The sequence below is a fragment of the Elephantulus edwardii genome, unplaced genomic scaffold (genome assembly GCF_000299155.1).
Source record: "Elephantulus edwardii isolate Elephantulus edwardi_28Jun2011 unplaced genomic scaffold, EleEdw1.0 scaffold00060, whole genome shotgun sequence".
NCBI lineage: Eukaryota > Metazoa > Chordata > Mammalia > Macroscelidea > Macroscelididae > Elephantulus > Elephantulus edwardii.
In genome coordinates this window covers 503,223-524,204 of record NW_006399810.1, presented here as the reverse complement: position 1 = coordinate 524,204, position 20,982 = coordinate 503,223, and the positions used below count along the sequence as shown (strand labels likewise).

Here is a 20,982-nt window from a genome sequence, read left to right as displayed (position 1 = left end):
AGCCCAGAGATTCCTCCTTTCTGCTCACTTTGACGGATAGGCAGAAGAGTGGTTATTTGTTGAATAGAAATACCCGTTCTTGCCTCAGAATCACAGTGGCCTTCACTGAGGCCTTATCCATTCAGAAATGCTAGTGTTCTAAGGGAAGAAGTTCACTCAGGTTTTCACAGTGCAGAGCACAAAGCCATAACTTGGCTTCATTTCTCCCTCAGGAAAACTCACAAAGAGTATCAAGCACAATAATTAATACTGCCAAGAAAAGCACCCACCTAAATCTCTGAAAGGAACATGCTGTGATCTTTCGCAGTCAAGGCATTTGAGAGAGAGACAGAGAGACAGAGACAGAGAGAAGTCACAGTGATGCAGAGCTTCCCAGGAGCCATGGGCTTTATCACTGCCTCTGTCTCCTCACATCAAAATTATTAAGAGGCACTTTCTGATGAAAGATTAAGCATACCTGGTTCAATTTCCCATCTCTTCTCCCATACCATAATCTTGGACTAGTTAGACAGACAAGCTGAACCCCAGTTTCCTTATTTGTAAAGTATGTAAATATTCAACAAAACCCAGGCCTAACAGGGGCTCCACAAATGCTTTGTTTTGCTTTTATTTTTTTCTTTGGTCTCAGAAACTGTATTTTCCCTTGAGGAAGGACATTGGTTTTAAAAACGGAAATCAGCTATCAGCTCTGTTGTACAACTTCAGAACCACAATTAGTCCCTTTCCTGCCACCACCGCCCTTGGAAGAAGGATGCCCACCTGCCTAGGCAAGTCACTGCTAATTATTAATCAGGCAGCATTCTTCTTCAACCAAACCCACTTCCACTTATTTTACATCCAGAGGCATGGAGAATATAGTTGATTGTTTTCCTTTTTGGAAACAAAACATTTCACATGCCTGAAGAAAAACAGTAAATCAGCTTGGGTCCTCCATTAAAAGGGATCATTTTAAAAGTAAGTATTAAAAGTGTTGTTGAAAAAAATCCATCTTTATTAGATGGTTAGATCTATGAATATATCTTATCAACCAGTTTTGTAATAAACAATTACCACTTTCTTTTAAGAGCTCCTGACACATTCATACAGCTCACTGCCTTTAAGAACCAAGTCATTGTTACCTTCAGGGTTTTCTTGGTTCACTGAATTCAGACAGCTTTGAAAGCAGGTTCACCTTACTTGCAACGTGGCTGTGCATAGTACACTTTTTTAAACTGGTCATACCCTTTCTACCACTTTAGAAGTACAATCATAAATGTTAGCAGTAGAAGCATCCCCTAGAAAGTTCAGATCACAGCTTACCCATCAGCTAGGAAGCAGAGACCTGACATTTTTAACTAAAGAAAGAGCAGATCACCCCCATAGCCCGTCTTCTTGCCAGCAGCTCTGTCAGGAGATGGGAGTTCAGAGTCCACATTTGGTCACACAGACAGTAGTTGTGAGACTCTTGATTTTCATTCCATTATCTGCCTGTTGGAATGGTTAATAATATTGTTGTCCAAAGATGTGAGAAAGGTATGAATGTTGGCAGGGAGTGTAAACAACAATTATGCTGGATTTGCATGCCTGGTAGTCTCTGTTACAGTCTTTGAATTTTAATAGACACTGACCCTTACGTACACACTTTTTAAGCATGGATGTGTGTCTGTTGTTGTTACTCCTGGTCGCAGTTGAATTCATTCTGACTCATGGCCTCTCCAGGTGTTGTAAAGTAGAATTGTGCCAGAGTTTGTGTCCTTGGCTGCAATCTTAATGGAAGAGTCCTTGTTTGCTTACAATGCTTGGCTGCTGCAGAATAGGTCAGCATTTCAAACACGCCAGTCACTCCGAGGGAAAAAGTTGAGCAGTCTGTTTTTGTGAAGACAAGGTGATTGGCTTCTATACACCTTGGAGGCCCTATGAGGCAATCTACCTTGTCCCATAGAGCTGCTATGATTTAGAATTGACTCAGTGACATTGGGTTTGTTTTCATCTTAACAGACACGCATTACCAGAATTTTGCTTCTTAGACCCCCTTGGGTGGGTCCAAACGGACAGCCTTTAGGTTAACAGTCAAATATAAGTTGTTTGCACCACCTTAGTATGTGTAAATTAAATTTCTTAATAAACCTCTACTTTTCTAATTAGGTAGAGAACAGAAGGGAAGTTGTTAACCAATGCAATGCTAGAACTTACTGCAAGGGTTAACTTTGTAAATGCAGATATGGTTTGAAAACACTAATTATCAGAAGATTTAGAATATATTTGATTCTTTAAAAAGCTTTTAAAGACTATTTGCCCATAGGAAGTACATTGTATCTGGTACCCTGTCAGAAAGAATAGAAATGGGGGAGCACAAGGGGTCTAGATTGAAAAGGTAGAAAAGATTCCTATTTATCTAGTGGAGAGGAATGTTTGACACATCTCTGATAACTCCAACTCACCCTCTATTCACTTTCAGCTTGTCAAATGCAATTCATTCTTGAAATACCAAGCTAGGGAAATTTGAAGGCGTGTCTAGGCCAGTTTCCTTGTATTCATTTGAAGCTTCATCAGAGCAACCAAGAAAGATAGTCACCTGTTTCTCCTCAGGAACTGTTAAAAGTTCATTGTCTGCCTGCAATGGTGGTCAGAAAGGTCTCCCCACACTCGACCTTGTAATGTTGTGGTTAGTTGCTGCTGTAAAGCCGCCTCTGACTCTTGGTAGATGTGGGAGTAACAGACTATCCTGGTGCTGCAACATCTACATGATCATTGGTCCACACCCATTGCTGCAGCCACTGGTAGTGTCCTCCTCGTAGTAGATGGACCATTACTCTATTGTGATCTATAGTTTTCACTGGCTGGTTTTTGGATGTAGATTGTCAGGCTTTCTTCCTACTCTTTCTTAGTCTGGAAGCTCAGCTGGAATCCATCCATCAGGAGTAACCCTGCTGATACTTGAAATATCAGTGAGTAACTTTCAGCATCATAGCAACACATAACACAGCTGTATAACAAGCCAAACGATGGGCCGTAGAACCTCGTAACACAACCCCGTCTTCTCTTAGTGTGTGCAGGGTCGCTTTTTATGTTTGTGGGAACTTGAAGTCCTGGAGGGCAGGGACATCAATCCGGTGGGCTTTACTGACCCAGGCGTTCTCTGATTAATCATCAAGTGAGCAGACGTTCTTCTCCTGACTTCATTGCTTCCATTTCACCGCATCCTTCCTAACTCTGTCACCAAGTGGTGGTTCCTAAACTACAGCCTGCATCAGAATTACCTGGAAGGTTCTTCAAGACAAAGAGTATTGAGCCTCAGCCCAAGATTTTGATCTCGTCTAGACCATGGTCAAAGTATTTGCAATCTCTTCCAAGTTTACAGGTGATCTGGGAACCACACTGTGAGAGCCATTCCTCTACCCTCTAAGACTCCTAGTCACCTCACTTCCTCCCAGCCCATAAAAGAATGCCTCCTATAGACACGGGTTTGTCCTCACCAAACTTGCACTGAATTCTTACTGGAAGAAGAGTGTACAAAGCAACTTAAAATACCATATTTCTAGTTTTCCCAACAGCTTAGAAGTTGAGTGTCATTATGCAATTCAAAAAAGGTCAAGCAATTCACCAAGATCTAAGATAAAGGGTATATATGACACTTAGATTCAGATTTGTAGGGGGAGTTTTTGTTTTTCTACTATTCTAGGGCTGAAAAAAAAATTTCTCATGTGTATCCAAATTAAAAGTTGTTACTAACAGCTACTTGGAGCACTAGGTGAAGGATTCCCAGGTGTTCAGCTGGCATTAATTCTGTAACTGATGGGCAGTACCATGGTGGATGCCAAAGTGTATATCATGCATTTACCATCCCTGCACTGTGCCTGGCCTTGCTTGTAGATCAATCTTGTTAGATACTAGAATCAGAAGAGAGATGAACTGTGTTTTTCTGAAGGGTGAATCTGTCTTTGAGCCTAGACTTAAGAAGAAAGATAGCTAATTGTGAGCTGCCATCAAGTTGGCCCCTACCCATAGCAAGCCCATGTTTCTACAAGGTCTTCAGTGAATGAGTTCTAAGACACAGATCACAAGGACTTTCTGAAACCTGGTCAACCACACACCTCTACCAACAAAGCGATGATGGCTGCCCTTGGGGTACACTAGCTGGAAATCAAGCCTGGGTCTCCCACTTGGAAATTAAGAATTCTTCCACTGAATCATGACTGCTCCTTTCAAATAAGCGCAATAAAATAGAAATAAAAAGTAAATCAATATAAAAGAAAAAAGAAAGTAAAATGGAGCCCAGCTGATAGGCAGGTCCTGCACCCTCGGTTGCAGCCAAGCAGGTTCTGATGTGCAGCAGCACTGCAGGGCATGGGAGGGCTGCACCACCGTTTCGGAGGTTGCACCTCTCTGTGGAAGCAGATCGCCACAGCTTCCTCCTCAACCACCAACCTTCAGCTTAGCAGTCTAGAGTTTAACCACTGCACCACCAGGTTCCTTGGCACACAGTCAGTAGTAGCAAGTATGGACATTTTCCCTAAAGTGGTGAGAATCAGAGAATTCTATTACTCAAAGTTGTTGTATGCTCTGCATCTTTCCGTGTGACTTGTCTGACTGCTTTCTACAGCAATTCTCTGCTGTGACGTTTCTGATCTGGTTCCTGCCTTCAGAATTACTCTTTAGCATTGTCATTGTTGCTGTTAGGTGCCATTGGGCGACTATGACTCATAGAGATCCTATGAACAACAGGTCTGAGGCCCTCCCTATGTTGTGCCATCCTTTTCATCTCAGATATACTTACACCCATTGTTACAGTCACTGCGTTGATTCATCTTGTTGAGGCATCTTCCTCTCTCTCTGACCCTCCACTATATTTGGTCTTAGCACTTTGTCTCAGAATATGACTTTTACAGTGCTCTTCTGCTTCTTCCTAACACTTATTACCAATATGATCAATATAATTTAATTACATAGCATAGTATCTCTCGTATTGGATCAAATGACATTTACAAATGTTTATCCCCAGGCACTGTGCATATAACAAGTAATACAGCAGACTGCTCTCATAGAACTTTCATTCTAGAGTGGAGAGATAAACAATAAACAGAGAAAATACCATGACGGAAGTGCATAGAGAGAAAGACTGTGGTCGTGTGTGTATGTGTGTGCAAGTGCTGCTGTTTTGCATGGAGCGGTCAGCGAGGGCCTTTCTGAAGAGATGATCCTTAAACTAAGAGCCAAACAGTAGTAGACTGGCAATGGAACGTTCCTGGCTGTGAACGCAGTTAGTACAAAGATCCTAAGTTTCTAAACAGGAAGAGTTCTGATCCAATAGAATAGAAAGGTCTCCATTGGAAATGATACACCCCCTACCTTGGCTTGAGGGTGTCTGAAGATGTGCATGTGGAAATTTGGCTGCTAAGTACTGGAGTTGAGGGGGTGGAAGTTGGCTTTTAGTGGGCAAGAAAGGGGTGCTTAAACATCTTGCTGTGCTTTGGATGCTTGCCCATGAGAAGGTTTGTTCTTCTGTGTGGTCCTTCAAACATTGTTTGGATGCAACAGTGCAAATACAGGATGCGACATCGGAACTTCTGGGTAGAGTTCAGATGTTCAAGGAACTGTAGAATTTTCTGGGAAAATGAGGTGTGAGTGATTCCAGCTCCAGGAAAAGGGCCAAAAAGGACAAGGGACTGTCGTCAGGAAGTCCTAAGAGCCTCTAAGGCCAGAGTGGAGTGAGGAGTTTTATTCTCAGTGCGCAGTGAAGCTATTGAAGGCTGTAAACTGTAAAAGGAGTGATATGATAGAATCTTATTTGTAAAAGATCACTTCTGGGTGGAAAGGAAGTTTTAAGAGAACAGAGGAGAAAGTAGGGTGATTTGATAGGGAGATATTTTAGTTACCCAGAGTACAAATGGTGGTGACCTGGACATGGGATAATAGGGCTGGCTTTCTGAAATATTTATACTTTATGAAGGCTGTTAAGTAATATAAATACTATAAATGATATAAAATCCATTTCAGCCATGATGTCACAATGTCATCTTTTCTTTTTTCCTCTTAAGAGATATGTCCATTCCCGGACCAGCTGGTACCCTCCACATTCACTGTGTGAACCCACAGGGCACCAGCTTTTAGAAGGCTGTGCTCTTTCAAACGTGAGTCCTGGTCCTTTGGCTCTCTAATCTTGCACATCTGTGTGCATTTCAAGTGGCCCATTGCTTTGGAAGGTATTCTATTAGATTTGGGCCTGTAAAAAGAGATAAAATTACGTGTCTGTTGTTGTTGTTATGAGCTCTCAAGTCACTTGCGACTCATAGTGACCCTATGTACAACAGCCCTGAAACCTGCTCTATCCTGTGCCAACTTTACTGTCTCTGATACACCTACCTTCATTACTCAAGTCACTGAATCAATCCATGTCATCATGGTCTCGCTCTCTTTCTCTGTCCCTCCACCCTTCCAAGCATGATGTCCTTCTCCAAATACTGGTCCCTCCTTGCAACATGCCCAGAGTATGCCAGATGAAGCCTCAGAATCCTTGCCTCCAAGAAGCAGCCTATGTGCTTCTTGAACAATAATCTGTGATTTCTTTCTGTATGGGGTCAATAAGATTTAACTAAAATAGGTCATTCTATAAAACTGGTGGCTAATATGTGAGTAACTGGCAAATTCTATATTTGTTCTGTTGAAAGAGTAACATTACGTGCACATAAACACCTCTTAACTTTATTGTAAGGAGGCAAGTGTCATAATTTTACTTGGACATTAAATCCTTGCAAATAGTTTTCAGGCACATCAGTTCCTCCCTAACAAAGGGATTCATCTTTCAGATTTTTTGAGAAGTCCCCTTATAGCCTTCTTTTGCTTGTAGCCACCTCATATTTCCACCCTCACACTGCCAGTGGCCCCCACAGTTCCTTTGGAAGCAGAGGTAGAGATGCACAGATTGCTTTGTTCCCATGTGGGAACCTGTTGTCTTCACCTATAAAATTGCCCACCTCTCACATAACTGGTGATAGTCTTTGTAGCCAAATCAATTCTGATATGTGGATGCCCCGTGTCTATAAGAGTAGAAACGAGCTCAGTGAGTTTCCAGTGTCTCATTTTTCAAAAACAGATCATCATGCCTTTTACCTAAGGTTCCTGTGAATGGACTCACATCTCTAACTTTTCAGTCAAGACCAAGAACATTAACCATTTGCACCATCAAGGAACTCCATTTCTCACTTGTCTGGCTAAATTGAGAGGAATTCCAGGGATAGGCGAGACAGAAGGTGGCTGACTTCAAGCCACACCTAGTGATGAACTGATTCCACCGAGCAGTAGCAGACTCTGGTGGGTTTCTCTCACCAGAGTCACATGATGTGAGAAAGGAAGTAGATATCGAAGAACACTGGTGAGCAGGGGCAACTCATTACACCCTCCAGCTGAGGCCAGACAAACCCACATCCAGAGGAAACTGACAAAGGAAAATGGATAGACGATAAAACTTTGTCAAATAATAAAATGAAGTGTTCAGATCCATCCTGCAGTCTGTAGAAGTCGAGCTCCCAACAATTCAAAACCAAAACAAAACAAGTGGTCTTACTGTAATATAAAGGTCATGGAAAGTATGTTTTGCCTTTATCCTCTGCACTTTGGGTTTGGTCTTGAAAGAGGTGAACAACTTCATCTGTCTAGTCAAAAGATGAAGAAATGTGTTAGAAAGAAATCCGGTTATTAGTGCTAGCTTGGCATGTGAACTTGGACAAGGTCACTTTCTTGGGCTTCAGAAAGAGGATGTTCCTGAAAGTTCTTTCTGTGCTCTGAGGATCTGAAGCACTCTGAGATCCTAATTTACAATTCAGCTCAAGGTCTTCAGCTTTAGGTTCCCCTAAAGCTTTTCAAAAACCACTCACCTACCCAATTCCTATGACTCACCAACTCTGTCTTCCCTCTTTTACATGTTGTTCCAATCGCCACAGCTAGAACTTGGCTGCATTTCTTACTTTGCACATCCATCCCACCCCCTCATAGAATTTGTAACCTCCCCTGAAGGGAGATATTGATATGATAGATTTTTCTTCGCATTTCCAGTGTGTATTACTGTACCTGACATGTTAGGTGCTTAATAAATGTTTTAAATTGGATGAATGAATAAGAAAGCTATAAATATAGAGAAATATAAGTCCAAACTAAATCAAAGCTCTAGGGCCAAATTTGGCTTAAAGTCATATATTCTGTCCATAAGATGATGTTGCACTTCTTGGAATTAAAAGAGCAAATTTTAGGTATTACAGCAATAATTTTTCAAACACCACAGTTTTTAGTAGCTATACCTCCACTGAGATACAGACTTTTAGAAAAATTAGAGTTTCACCTAACCTTTATGGAGTATCTTATGTCTGGAAAAACTTCTATAAAACTGCTGACTAGAAATCTCCAGATCTTTATGCCATTATTTCATACCTGTTGGAGTTCTCAGAAAGAAAACTCAGATTGGAAAAAATCTAAAACTTCAAGCTCCTATCTTCTTTTCTTAAACTTTGATCCTTTCATGTGTTTAAAATCTATGACTACCATGGCCTTATAATTTATTAATTACTAGAGAATTCTTAAACTATGAGATCTGTCTAGCCAAGTTAATAAAAATAACTTTAATAAAAACAACAACAAAAAAATAGCCTTTAAAAAAACCTTAGTATTTCTGTGGGAGAAGAGCTTGGACAGGGAGAAGAGGTGGCCTGAAAGATGGCAAACCCATGCCTGATCTCTTCCTGGGGCTGTATTGACTATGCAGAGGCATTTGACTGTGTGGATCATAACAAATTATGGATAATAATGAATGCAAATCCCAGACACTTGCACGTGTGAAACCTACATATAGACCAAGAAAGTGTCATCCAAACAAACAAACAAACAAACAAAAAATTGCATGGTTTAAAAGTAGGAACAATGTGTGTCAAAATTATATCCTTTCTCCATACCAATTCAATTTGTTTATGCCAAACAAGTCATTCAAAAAGCTGGATTATATGAAGAAGAATGTGGCATCAGGTTTGGATGAAGACTCATCATCAGCCTGTGTTATGTAGATGACAAAACCTTGCTTGCAGAATGTGAAGAAGACTTGAAGTGCTTGCTGCAGAATCACATTTCACCATCAACAAAACCAAAATATCTCACTATTGGCCCAATAGGCAACATCAAGACAGATAAAGGAAAGACTGAAATTGTCAATAAATTCATTTTACTTGGATCCACAGTCAATACTCATGGCAGCAGCAGTAAGGTCTAAAAATAAGTGTTGCATTAGAAAATTCTGCTGTCAAAGTTCTCTCTCCAAAGTGATAAAGAGCAATGATGTTGTTCGATTTAAACAGTAAGATGTACCTGATGCAAGCCATAGCATTTTCAATTGCTTCCCATGCACTGAAGCTATGATAATGAGTAAGGAAGCAAAAATTGATGCTTATAATTGTTGTGTTGGTTAAGAGTATTGCCAATACCACAGACAATGAACATAATAAAATCTATTTTGGATGAAATGCAACTAGGGAGCTCCTTACAGACAAGATGGTGGCATTTTTTTTGTCTCACACACTTTGGATACATTATCAGGATGGACCAGTCCTCGAAAAAAAGACATCATGCAGGGAAAGGCAGAAGGTCAGCAAAAGAGTGGAAACCCCCATGGGGATAGATTGATCCAGAGACTATAATAATGGACCAAAGCATGCAGGAGGTGGTGAGGACAGCACAAAGTTCAGATTTATTTTTCAGAAGGTGAAAGAGTTGCAGTTGATTGGACGACCCCTAACAACAACAGCAATGCCTCATCCGGCACAAGAAGTTTGTATTTAGAAGACTTGAAATCTGATGGAATGCAAAAACTTTTAGACAGTGGCTAACTGGTGGATTTAGGTAGTGGCTGAATGGGCGGTGCTAGGGAGTCTGTAGGGAGTAGCACTGCTGACCTAAAGGCTGCCAGCTCAAATCCACCAACAGCTGCATAGAAGATGGATAATCTCTTCCCTTGCAATTTTACAGCTTCCAAAAACCTTTTGGAGAGTCAGTTATGAGTCAGCTTTGACTCCATGGCAATAAAAGAGAGAGAAAGGGAAAGGGAGGGAGGGGAGAGATAGAGAAAGAGAAAAAGAGATATGTTAGTCTTAAAATCATCAGAGAATTGGATGCATGCATGGTTCCAGCCCCAGAAAAAGGAACAAAAGGCAAAAATATATGCAGTTATCTCACCTCCTCCTTGGCCCCTCTGCTGAGCTTGGTGCTGACACCAGCAAGGACAATGCCCCCGTAAGCTGGGATTTTAGATGTGGAACTGAGGCATTATGGGATGTTGTCTGTAAAACGTATCTCCAACTTTCTATGTGCAAGTCATCCATAAATTATTTCAAGTCCTGTTTGCAACTTGAGTAACAGTTGTCCTGAACTCAGTTACTTTTCTTATTTCTGCCTGCTTTGTAAAGAAGCAAATCCCTTTGTCTCTTGGGAATGGGAAAAGGGATCCTACCATGAGAAGATACTACAGCTACAAGTTTTAAGACAGTGATATACTAAATCAGGTTCATTTGGAGTACATTTTTAGAGACTCGTGAGTTTACAGGTGTTCCTCCTTCTGCAGCTTTCAACCACTATAATAAAAAACTGATCAACATGCTGATCTTATTTTGCTGTTGGATTTCAATTCATTTATTCCAAGCCTTCATCTCTCCTAGGCTAAAAGGGCTTAGTCTTTTTAAATGCTAGCTACTCTAGTCTTAGCCATTTTAATTGGCTCTTGTTTATCTGGGCTGGAAAATGAGATGCTAAAATATTAAAAGTGTTCAAACGCACTAAGAACATCTGTGTTGCTGTTGTTATGTACCATCAAGCCAGTTCTAACTTTAGCAAAAATAAAACAATAGAAAGAACAATGCTCAGATCTATACCATCCTCCCGATCATTGCTGCAGTCACTGTGCCACTCGATCTTGTCTTCTTTTTCACTGACTTTAGCAAACATGATGTCCCCTCTCAGAACTGGCACCACCTGATAACATGTGCAAAGGGCTCACATCAAAGTCGCTCACTCTGGCTGTACCTCCATGATATGTTTGTTGGTCCTTTTCATTCAACAGCAATCATCAATCTGTAATTCAAAGGCTTCTGTTCTTAGATCTCTGTGTCTATTCTCTGGCTTTCATATGCATATGATGTGATCAAAATGTCATGACTTGGGTCAGACACACTTGTCTTCAAGTAACATCTTTGTTTTTTCACACAAAGATATATTTTGCAGCAGATCTACTCAATGCAATACGTCGTTTGATTTCTTGACTCTTGTTCCCATGGACACTCATATATTTTAAATAATAAAAAGTATCGTGAAAACAGCAAAAATGCCTTTTAATTGGTAAATGGTTCAGCAAACTGTGATACATTCATACTATGGACTACTACTTCAGAAATTAAGACTCAGTGTCTGAAAGAAATTGACTAAGAACTAAAAAACAAATAAACCAACCCAGATTGCCAAGGCCAGTAAGACTTAAGTGAAAATTTAGAACACATCCATACAACCACTAGACCATGAACTCTTTTTCTTCACTGGTAAAAATTTTGCTGAATGGAAAAAACCCGCAACAAACTTTGTGGGAATGAGGAGCCATAGAACTTATCTATAAAATGCTTTTGAGAGAAAATATCTTTTTAACTTCGTCTCTTGGCAGGCTAGGCTGGTTTAGCGGTTTCTCCGGCGTTGAAAGGTTAAAACAAGGCCTGCCTCGAGGTAGCACGTAGCAGAGGCTTGCTTCACATCAGATGTGGTCAGAGGGGCTGGTGTGCAGCGCGGGCCAGGAACAGCTGACATCTCTGCGTTTTCCTCCATCACAGAGCTTTGCACTATGCTCTGTGTAGTGGCTCGATATTTCTTATTTTGCTTCATTCTTTACATGCTCCAAATAGCTCATTTTTCCTTGGCCCTTGCCTTGCCAAGTTTTCTGTATTTGGTTCCTTTGATCTTCCTGCTAAAATCAATCTCTTCCTCTAATTATTTTCTGTTCCACTTCTTTGAACCCCTTCCAGGTGTCTCCATTTCTCAAAGAGCCAGGTGCTTCATAAAGAATGTGAGTGAAGTTCAGGCAGGATGATGTAGATCTGGCTGTATGACCCTAGTTCACCTGCTGCCTGCTTCCTACTGAAGCAGCAAAGAAGCCTTATGCTAAAGGCAGGTGACATTCTAGAGACTAGAACTGTGCGTAGCATGTGGCAGGTCCTGAGTAAACAATTCCTCAATCATTAGGGATCTCCGTTTAAGTGGACAGATGTATTCCAACTGACCCTCATTTTCTTCCCTAGCCCACCTTCCCCCCAGCTATCTTTCTGCTTTCAGGATCTTGTTTAGAACATTTTCTGACACTTTAATTAACACATTTCTAAAAAATTAAAATTCCACTTGTTCCCTGCGCATACATTTAATCTCACTCATTTAATTAAGTTTAAAGTTGAAGGTGCACCTGATCCAAGGCAAGGTCTTTTCAATGACTTGCTGTGCATAAGTAAGAATGATGGAAGAATCAATGCCTTTGCGTTGTGGTTTTGGAGAAGAGCAATGAATGCACCATGGACTTTCAAGAGAACAAACAAGTCTGTCTTGGAGAACGTTCAATCAGAGTGCTCCTTGGAAGCAAGGATAGTGAAACTTCGTCTCACGTGTTTTGGGTACATTATTTGAAAGGGTCAGTCCTTGGAGAAGGACATTGTTCTTGGAAATATAGAGGGTCAGTGTAAGAGAGGAGGACTCTCAACAAGATGGACCAAAACACACTGTAGCAGGGGGCTCAAGTAGCTCCAGGATGGTGAGGATGGCACAGGAGAGGGCGGGCTTCAGATCCACTGTTCAGAGGGTCATTATGAGTGATGCTCGATGACACATCATCATGGCGGTTTAGCTCATGTCAGAGGATTTTATACCAGCCTTATTAACAGTTTAGCATGATTTATAAATTACTCAGTCATCCCTTTCTCTAAGTGATGGATATTATGTTAATACTGTCTTATTTTTCTTTCTTTTACTAGGCAACAGATTGTGCTTCAACGTTTACTAATTTTAACTTGTTTTTCTAGTTAGCCATAGTGCAAGGTAGAACACGTTCTATGATTCTCATGTATGTTTGGGTGAAGAAGACTAGAGACGATTGTCCTAAAATTATATAATGTCTAGGATTTGTTTCAAAACAATCCAGTGGAATCAGAGGGGAGAAGGAGGATTCTACATGAACGAATATTGTCTCATACTTCACTCATTTTGTTGGAAGGGATCAAGCTAAGACATCAAGTAAGACATCAGGCTGGGAAAGGTGGAGAATCACAGAGGTGGACTTTTAACAAGGTGGATTGGCACAGTGGCGGTAGCAATGGGCTTGAGCATATCAGAGATCATGAGGATGACACAGGAGAAGGTCGGGCAAGGTAGGGCAGGGATCAGATCTGTTGTTCATAGGATAACTGTGAGTCTGAGTTGACTGGATGGCACTTAACAACAACAACAGCATTGTCATGCATTCATGGTAACATGGTTCTAACGGGTTCCCTGTACTGCATATATACATATATATTTGTTGTTATTAGCTGCCACATCAACTCAAATACAACTCATAGAGACACTATGAACAGTAGCTCTGAACCCCATCCTATCCTGTGCCAAACTCACAATTTCTTACACGTTCCAACCCACTACTGCAGTCACTGCATCAATCCACCCAGGAGTCTTCCCCTCTTTCACCTTGCCAAGGATGATGTCCATCTCCAAGGATGGCTTTCCCTAGCAACATGCTCAAAGCATGTGAGATGAAGCTTAGCATCTTTGCCTCCAAGGAGCACTCTGGCAGCACATTCTCCAAGACAGATCCTTTGTTCTTTCAACAGTCCATGGTTATTCAGTACTCTTCTGCAACACCACAGCTCAAAGATACTCATTTTCCCTCTATCCTTGTTTTATTGTCCAGCTCTCAGCTAATTGAGCCTAGCAAGTGATTGTAAAGGCAACAATCTGAATCAAGTACACCTTAGTCCTCGAACTAACATCTTCACTCCTTGGTGATTTGGAAAGGTCCCTGACTGAAAACTATATGTGTGTGTGTACTTGAAAAGTTTCCATGATAAAAAGTTACACACACAGCTTAGTGGTTCACACTCACTCAGACACTGTACAGAAGAAAACCGTGATGATTTCCTTAAAGAGCATTTGTGTATGTGTGGCCTTGGAGGCAATTCCAAATCAGTGACTCTGTGTACTTGACCGTGTGACCCTAGATCCTGTACCTGCTGGATACTGTGCCATTCTCACAATTGTTGTTGTGTGTGCTGGAGCCTGCTATCTTAGAAGTCCCTAAGGGGCAGTTCTGCTCTGTGACATGGAGTCAGTAAGAGAATCATCTTGACAATAACTAAACGTACAGCTAATCCCTGTAGGTTCTCTTAGGACCAACAGAAAGGGAAACCCTCCATCCTCCTTCACTTGTCTTTGTCCCTGTCATTCATTGATGGCTTAGTGGGGATTTAGTACTTACTTCTCCTCTTTGGTTTTTTCTCTCCACACTCTTGCTCTTACCGGGAAATGCTGAAATGCTGATATATGCCTCATGTCATGACCACTAATTATCCGTACTTTCATTCCCTCTTAGTAACTCTTAAAATCATCTATATTATCTGTACTATAAAATGCCTCTTTTAAATTGCACAGATGTAAATATGCTCTCTGGTTATAGTCTTCGTGTTCTATTCGATATGTGTCGTCGAGTGGAACTGACTCATAACTGACCCTCAGTGGGTTTTCAGAGGCTATAGAAGGCACAGGAGGAGAGCAGCTGTATTTCTTCAGAATTTCTCCTTTCCCCCCAACATCAGTCAACACAGAAAGCACTTGCAAGCCAGATAAGCCTAACTTAAATCCTTCCAGGCTCTCTGTCAACTTCAAGTTCAATACTGTCACATCTGCCTCTTTCTCTCCAGCTTTGTCTCCTTCCATACTGCAATATTCACTCTTTTCAACATTACTAAATCTCTTTCTTTCTTTTTTTTTAACTGAGTCTCTTTCATTTAACCACACCGTTCTCCCCAAACTAAACTATCCCTCTGTCCTTTAGTATCTGGCCAATTTCTGTTTCTAGTCAAGACTAATTTTGAAACTCTCTCTCTTTGGGGAAAGTTCCCTAAATTCTGTTAAGTGAGTTAAATGCCTTCTCGATCAAACTGTGCCCACTCTGACACTTAGGAAACTCCACTGAAATCATGGATTTATATTCCTTTCCTTTCCATTCTAAACTGTGAGCTCCTCTCATTCTCTCTCCAGAACCCTACCCAGTGCCTGTTACATAGTAGTTATTTGCATGAATGAGTAATTTTGTGAACAGTGGCATGCAGAAATGAATACAATGTTACTTCTTTAAGGTCTCACCCTGATGGCCTAGAGGCATGCTCTTTGTCTTGGACCTAACTACCCTTCTTAACCCACTAACCACTCTACTTTTAGCTATAACCCAGTTGTACTTGTTTCTTCTGACTCCTTCCTGTTTGGTGTTTCATCCAAAAGAGGACTTCAAAAAAGTGCCAAAACGTGATACACAAGAAATAACTGATAGTCAGATAAGCATAGTTTCATAGGCTATTTATATTCACCAGTTGCTTTCAGATGAATATAAATAGAAACTCCATCTCAAATACTTTGGACACATTGTTAGGAGAGGTCAGTCTCTGGAGAAGGCTATCACACCTGGAAAGGTGGAGGGTCAGCTTAAAAGAGGAAAACCCACAGGACGGAATGACACAGTGATTATTACATTGGACTCCAGTGTATTGGTGATGATGAAGGTGGCACAGAATAAGGTGAGGTTCAGACCAGTTGTTTCATGTGGATGCTCTGAGTCATCATCGACTCAAGGCCACTTAAAAACAATTCTTCTTTTTCCCAGAAAAAATAATACACAGTATCTGTGATTTCACAGAGATTCTGTTTATGATGAGTTTAAACAGGCAAAGCAGCTGCTAACGTTCATTCCAGTGCCTTGCGACAGCATGGGCATCGGAGGACAGTTGTGCTTTCGGAGGACAGTTGTGCTTTGAAGGGATTTCAGTGACTGGTTTTTTGGAATGAGATAACCAAGATTTTCTCCTGAGACATTTGTAGGTGAACTCAAATCTCCAGCCTTTCATGTAGGACATAAGTGCCATGGTAGACCAGCTTCCACAGCCCTACTCAACTGGGGTTAGATGGTCAAAGTCATCTAAGTGGAGGGAAAATGTCAAGAATATCACAGTTGCCCCTCCACCCCCCAAACTGATCACTTCCTGAGAAACCTAATAATCTCTAAAGCAGTTAGATCAAAGGCCAGACCAGATGGTAGGTCCTGATAAGGCTCTGGGTCTGATCAAAAAAGCTTAAACCCAACTTAATTAACACTCCACATTCTGAGAAATACCATCTTCCCTGGTCCTCCCCAGGTCCCCTATAAGAAGACCTTGCCTATGCCATTTTGAGTTTCTCTGTTCTTGGTCACTTGGTGTCCCTCTCAGATGATGCCATAAAGGACTGTTTGTTTCTTGGGACCAGTTTCTTTCTTTGTCTCTTTTCCTATCTAACAATAAGTGTCCCAAACCTTCCATCACTGAACTCCTGATGATGCCCTTAAGCAGCACAGCCAGCCAGGGGCACCAGCACAGAGGGGTTTCCAGGAACTGAAGTCACAGCTATCTCTATGTTTCATTCACTGATATGTTCAAAGGTCATTTTCTGAAATTGCACATGTGATATTAAATAGCAAAATCCAAGCAGTGCCACACAAGTGATTGTGATTTGACCTGAATGTCAGTTTTGTTACGGTCCGTTTTCCCCACGTGCCAGGCAGGCACAGCCAGACTGCATCACTGTCCAGCTCCCACCTGGACAGAGCCCTGGCTCCAGGACTGACCACAGGAAAGAAACCTGAACAACTATATCTCTGTTTGCATTGAGGGATGTGTCTATAACTCTAAACCTAAATCTAGTACTGTCAAGTCAACTCAGACTCATAGAGACCCCATAGGACAGAGAAGCCCCCACAAACTGCCAAGGCTGCAATATTTGTAGAACCTGACTGCCACATTTTCTCCCTTGAATCAGCTGGTGGATTTGGATACTGACCCTTTACGCACTGCACCACTAGGGATCTTTCTGGTTAAATCTCACGTCATTTTAGAAGAGTGATAATTATGGTGGGAGGAGCTCAGATATAGTTCATAAGTTAAGAAAATAGTAAACGTTGTCTATACAAGGCCCTTTAACCTGACTGCTCAGACATAGTTGCCTAAGATTAAGACAATAGTAAAACTTGCCTATGTAATTTAAGTAAGGATTTTCAAACAAGTAACTCTGACTTTAAAAATTGAGAAGTAGCTTGAATACTATACCATCAATAAGGAAGTCTGGTAACTACCTACCTCAGACATTAAACACAGGTCATCTAACAACCATCAACGGAAGAGAAGAAATATAGAATAAACAACTTTCTCAGACTCCTGGACCTTTCTCTCCTGGGCCATTCCCCTAACCTATTCCCTCTGACCACTCCCTTAACAGGCCTGGCTTGATCCTGCAGTGTCATCAAATGGGCTTTAGGGACAATCAATCTGATGTTATCTCTCAAGTTGCTGTCATCTGAATAAAGCGCATTTAAAAGACTCAAGCCTTGTCTCTGCTCCATTAGCTCCCTAGTAACAAGCAGATAAGCAGCTGTAAAAGACCATCCCTATTTACTCCTGATCAGAGAGAGAGAGAGAGAAGAGTAGTTGCTCATAGGATTGCTGCCCCTACAAATCTTTCTGGAAGTAGACCACTCCACTTTTTTCTTGCAGAACAGTTAGTGGGTCCAAACCAGCACCCAGTTAGCCATGAACTTCTTTGACCACCGTGCCACTGTGGCCCATTGGAATGATGTTATTGTTCAGCACCTTTGACTTAAAACTCTGCCCAAATCTGTGCCATCTTCACAATCCACTGTGCTTAACCTCCTCATTGCAGCCCCTGAGCCATCATTATAGGTATTAGGATCCCATAGACTTACTTCCCCAAACCCCACTGTCATTAAGTCTTTTCCACCTCATAGTCCCAACAGGACAGCACAGAGATGGTTTCTGAGGCCATAAATCTTCATGGAAGCAGACTGTCACATCTTTTCATTGTGGAGTAGCTGATGGGTTTGAACTGCTGACCTTTCAGTTAGCTGATCAGTGTTTGCCTCTCTGTACCCTCAGTCCTTCTTGGTGAAGTAGGAACAGTAGGACAGGAAACCAAGGGAGTATAATTTTAGATGGAGTTTGGAAAATCTGTTTCAAGATACAAAACAAAATGCTAAGCTTTCCTCGACCATCTCCCAACGTATTGCAATGAGTTTGTGTTGACGGTGCTCTGTCCTATCTCTCATCCTGTGTTAGATCAAGTCTGTAGGCTGCTGGGTGCTGTGTGAAGCATTTCCTGGAGAGCCATGCAGGGCACCTTGAATACTTGAAGATGATTGTAAATTGTTGACTAGAATGCAGCAGAGCAAGAGATTGCAAGTCTTATCAGCTCAATGTCTGAACAGAGCCTGCTTTTGCAAACTTAATTTTAAAGGTTTTAATGTAGGTGTAATTGAGAAGACAAATGGAACACGCATGCACATCTTAAAAAGGGTATTCTTCGAAGTCAGCAGAAATTTACATCTGATTGAGCATCAATGAACCTATTACAGTATAATAAAATAGAAAGGTCTTATAACAAAAGATTATTTATAGGCTATTAGCTATTATTATAATTTTAAAATATAATCAGTTATAATTAGTGAAATTGATACTGTTAGAGATGCAGCCACTCCCCCACTCCAGTACTAACAGTTCTAGAAATGACTACAGTGTTGCCAATTAGAAGGGAAACTTCTCCCAAGTTCTTTGTTTATGCTTATGATGTTCTCTCAGACCACTGCTGCGTAATTATATAAAAACTAGTTCCTTACATTGGTATCATACTATGATATTAGTATTTTGTATTGATAAAATTGATATCATACTTTGCATTGACATCAGACATTACATTTTGGGTCTTATAAAGTATAAGAGTAACCCAGCATCTTGTCCTCAAGCACACACACTGGCCAAATGGTCATTGTGTGTAGGAGGTAGAATCAGTGGGACTTGATGTCTGAAGTTAGAATCCCTGGAAGAAGAGCTTGAGACAAGGATTTAGATGCAAGTAGTTTATTGAAGGATAAAGCTGTAAGGAGTGAAGAGAGGCAGGCTAAGGAGGGGGAAGCAGCAGGAAGGGTATGAAATCAGTTCCTTTGGTCAGATGGGAGTGGCCAGATGAACTGCATCAGAGGGCAGGGCTGTACAGCCAGTTCTCTATCTGCCTGGAGCTGGAAGGCTCTAGTAGCACTAGCTGCCTTGGGTATGGTGGCACAGATCACTCTGCGTAAGCATGTGCTTCCTTGTGCTTACCACTAATCTATAGTGAACAATTTCATATTTATTTTTCACATCAAAGAGTCTGCTGCTAGTCCTCATTGGCATCTGTCTCTCTTCCACACAGGTTCCTACGGAATAAATAAACTCTGCAAATTTCCAATCCCCGACAGGAACCAGTAAGCAAGGTAAGTGCAGGCTCACCTACGCTTGCTCACGTACTTGTGTGTGGTGAAGGGTTTCACACGTGTCTTCACCATAACGCAGAGTGAAGCCCATGTTACCACAGATGCGTACGTGAGCACAGTGAGCCTGTGCTTGCCACGCTGGGTCACCTGTCCTGGGAGCAGGAATGTCAGAGCTGCCGCCCAAGTTTCTGGCCTGAGCAACTTGTATACAACACAACACCCAAGATCTGCCATTTCAGAAGACATATTGAAACTCTTTACACTGCAAATCATTTCTCTTTCATCTTTATTTTTCCAGGTTAAAAATATCATCTCCTTGACTATTCACCTAGGATCTACTTCCCATTACAAATACATAAGATTTTTCTTTTCGTATTTTTTAAGTTTTGTTCTTCTAGACACGTTCCAGGTATTCTTCCTGTGGAAAGGAGATCCAAGCTGGTTCTGTTAGTTGTCAGGTGCCATCGAGTAGGACCCATAGTGACCCAATAAACAACAGATCTGAACCTTGTCCTATCCTGTGCCATCCTCACACTAGCACTTTAATAATTCAAGACTAACCAATACGTACAGATACAAGCATTACTCACCTACTGCAAAACCCAATATTGCAGAGATTTTGTTTTAAATGAAAAAGCAGTTATGCATTTGCCCTGGTGTGTTCATTCTATGGTCCAGGGGTCATAAAAGTATGACTTACAGGCAAAATCCAGGCTGCAGCCTGTATTTTGTATGACATAAGAGCCTAGAGTTTCTAGAATTTTATAGGAGAAGAGGAAGACAAGAAGGAAGAGGTAAGGGAGAGAAAGGAGAGAGAAAAACTATGATTTAAAGTCAGAAGCATGGACCATCTGTTCCAAACTCTACTTCTGTCCATTATGACCCCAAGGTTTGTCTTCAGAGTATGCTGAGTCTACATTCCAAGAGAAAACTTGATGCTCAGAAACGTTAAATGAAATGACTTATGAAATAACAAAATTATCTGTAACAAAAGGTCTCATCACAGAACTTGTATAAATTAATTTTACCTCATCCAAAGAAGTATTTTTTAATTTTTATTGATACTTTAACGAAAGTTTACAGAAAACTTAGAATTCTATTCATTCATTGTTACGCATTTCCCTCCCTACTCCCCTCCCTTTTGCCTTTCTCTTTAAAAGGATTCTTTCATTCAAAGAATTCTTTTTAATGTAATATCTCAATATATTTCACAAGTCTTTGTTAAGTGAAATAAATAGATATAATTCTTCCTCAGCCTTGTAAAAATATTGTCTTACGTTGTGATTATTGTGGAGAAATTATAAAACATTAATAACTACAAAGATAAAAACTATACCTCCGCCCCATAACCGTTGTTGACATTCAGTACCCTTTTTTGCCTTTTCTTCCAC

The 20,982-nt window shown here is 41.0% G+C and overlaps 1 protein-coding gene across 5 annotated transcripts in view; it reads left to right on the top strand.

Moving 5' to 3' along the window:
* The window catches only part of SCHIP1 (schwannomin interacting protein 1), a 1,325,222-nt gene that overhangs the window by 1,063,925 nt on the left and 240,315 nt on the right, over positions 1–20,982 (top strand). The window lies entirely within an intron of this gene.